Genomic DNA, 3,430 nt, shown 5'->3' with positions numbered 1-3,430 from the left:
CCTGTGATTAAGACATAGGAGGAGGATAAAAGGGGACCTAAGACCGGCGCAGGTGCGACTCAAATTCTCAACTCTCGGGTACCGACACCCTGTCGGGCGCGTACGTGATATCGTATCGGGCGATTCTCAACTCTCGAGCACCGACACGCTGTCGTACGCATACGTAAAATTGTATCGGGCAATCGAGTAATAAAGACAAGTTCAGTTTTTATCAATCCAAAAGCAGTTTATTAACTACCGCGCCTTACCACCTCCTCCCGCTCTACCGCGCTGTACCGGGCAACCTCACATTACCGCGACGTTTCGGACTTGCAACAAATCTGGTGGCAGCGGTGGGATCTGCCCTCCAGCAGCAGACTGCAACAGAAAAAGAAGAAGTATTCTGTGAAAAAAGCAATCGCAAGTAACAGAGTGGTGAGCAGTAAATCTTGGGACGATTAAACAAGGGGAACGGAAAACTACGTAGCAACCTAGAAGGAGCGGACGTCGGAGCTACGACCACCTACACGGACCAACCACGATAGTAGAGGAGGCAACGACGCAGCAATGGCAGCAGAAACGACCTACCTCAATGCAGCGATCAGCGCCAGGCAACTCGACGCTGGACAATCGGAGCACCGATAACGAACCATGCGAGAACGAGACAGCGCGACCCGTTGACATGCGTTCCGTCTTCCTAATGTAAGTCCTAATCTAATACACACAAGCGCACATACATACACGCGAGAAGTCAAGCCGTCCGCGTGAATGTCTGAATATAGTAATATACCGCGTAACCCGTGCAAGAACCGATCCTGGCTGCACAGCGCACCTGCAGCGTATATACTAAGACAGCCAGCCGAACGAGTAAATCAGAATTTCTATAACGTAATAAATAACACCACGCAAAATATACAAGAAGGAATACAAAACGCGCTAAATGTACTTTAAGATTCAAACGAAGAACAGCCCCCGATACATGTAACAGAACACGAATTTACATTTAATGAAATCGATAATAGTGTATTGCCAGTAACTCCACGCGTTAGGCGACAAAGAAACTTGCCGAGTAATAGTACTATAACTGACGTGTCAGAAAGAAGAGAATTCTCTTTAACTTCATACGACGATAGCGTTTTCAATCCGAGCGAAGTCCTCAATAATTTAAATATAGACAGGCGTACAGAACAAGATGCACCTCATATTGACGGTTCCGCGATACATGAGAAAATCGATAGATTACGGACCACTGTCGCGCAGCGTATAAACGGTAACATAGAGGAAAACCTCTTACCAAGAGGCAATAGGGGAGCAGAACGTGACTCCCTAGTAGAAATCTTAATAGGTCGGATACAAAACCTCACTATACGTGTAGCCGCATTAGACGAGAAGTTTAATGTACTATAACAGAATAACACGGAAAGGTTCACTAACGTATAAAGGCTCCAACAGGGCTCTGGAACGGAAACAGAAAATACGACCACATATCGACACAAGACCCCTTCTCAGAAGACAGTCACACGTTGAATTCATTTATAACCGACACTAACAGAAAACGAATAAAAGAGGCTAGGGACTTGATACCGATTTTCGATGGCTCCAGTGAAGAGAGTCTCAAGGAATTCTTACGCGCCTGCAATTACGCCTACGCTTTGATACACCCCTCGGAGAAAATCGCATTAACTGTGGCAATAACCTGCACGAAACTGAAGGGATTGGCCATGACAGAAATGGAAAACCGAGAAGTAACAACTTATCGACAATTAAAAGAAATACTAGAAACTCGCTATTCAAGAAGAAGGTCAACTATGCGGCTACGAATTTAATTTTTTACGGCAAAAGCCCGGAGAAGACGCGCGAGTTGATAGACTAGCAGCGGAATTATATGAGTCAGCCCCCGATGGTACATTGTACGCTTCTTCGGATAAAAGTACCATACACAAATATATAAAATCTCAAGCATCAATAAATTACCAACTCGGGTTAAACGATAAGCTGCGAACCATAGTACGATCCCGAGTTCCCGCTACGCTAGCAGAAGCAATCGCCAGAGCTACGGAGGAAGAAAAGGTGAAAGGACTAACGAATCACTATGATCAACGGGAAACTGCATTCCCATATAACAATCGCCCGACGACATATCGACGTACTAGAGAAAACACTAGGCTCCCGACGTGTCAAAAATGCGGCAGAACAGGACACCTAGGGAAGGATTGTCGTACCAGCCGTTACGCGAACCGATTTGCCCTACCAACAACCAGTAAACGTCCTCGCGTAAACGCTATGGAAAAATATTGCACACATTGTAAAAAGGTAGGACATACACGCGACGAATGCTGGAAGCTGCATGGGAAGCCGGCCGAACGTGCTGCCCCCTCCGACCGTCGCGAAGGGCGACAAAGTACAAATACCGCCTCGGCAGACAGGCGAAGAATGAACCAAGGAAGCCCATCCAATGAAGGCAAAAACAAAAACGAGAGGCAAGAACGAGAAAATAAAACACAAAGTGCCCAAAAATTCCAAATCAATCAAGTAAAGAAAGCAAAGTAAACTCACGGAGAACTAGACTTAGTAATACTCCCGATAAACGAGACCAGACGAGGAAAAACCCCGCTCTTATTGGATACCAGTTCGTTAATTAGTTTTGTAAAAGAACAAACACTAAAAGGGGAAACTTCCGTAACTATAGATGAAATAACGTTGACCGGAGTAATTGGACACCAAGCAAATACGCTAGGCAAATTTAGAGCAACCATAAAAATATGGATAAATGTCCTACAACATAAAATCTAGGTGGTAAAAGATGATTTCCCAATCGAGTACGAGGGAATACTAGAAGTAGATTTCCTGTAGGCGCATAACGCGACCTGCGACTATCACAGCAGAAATCTGAAAATTCTAGGGAACAAATTGGGTTTGTTACCCCATCAAACACATCAGATACCTGCCCGAAGCAAAACAATAATGAAAGCCGCCACGAACGCAAATTCAATGGGAATCGTTACAGCTGAAGAAAGAAAACCCGGAGTGTTTATAAGAAATTGCCTGGTAAAACCTAATAATTAGACCTGTAACGTGAGCATTATAAATACTACGGAGGATGCAGTCGAAATAACTACCCCGTTTGTGACTTTAGAAGACATGCCGCATACTAACAAGAAAGGATAAATCTAATAAATACAAGATAGCAACATGAATACACAATGCAAACGCGATTAGAAAGACTAAACTAACAATTACGTCTGCAACATTTAAACTATGAAGAGAAAAAGACGACGAAAAGGAATACGCTGAAGAAAAATATACTGACGAAACAGAAAACTCTCGGAACTACACCAAGGAAGAAAAAAGACAAATACTTTATGAATATGCGTCGGACAGCGTGTCGGTACTCGAGAGTTAAGAGTTGAGAATCGCCCGATACGATATCACGTACGCGCCCGACAGGGTG

The sequence above is a fragment of the Dinoponera quadriceps genome, unplaced genomic scaffold (genome assembly GCF_001313825.1).
Source record: "Dinoponera quadriceps isolate SergipeBrazil2010 unplaced genomic scaffold, ASM131382v1 scaffold402, whole genome shotgun sequence".
In the NCBI taxonomy this organism is placed as follows: Eukaryota; Metazoa; Arthropoda; class Insecta; order Hymenoptera; family Formicidae; genus Dinoponera; species Dinoponera quadriceps.
Note: the sequence above shows the minus strand (reverse complement) of the source record.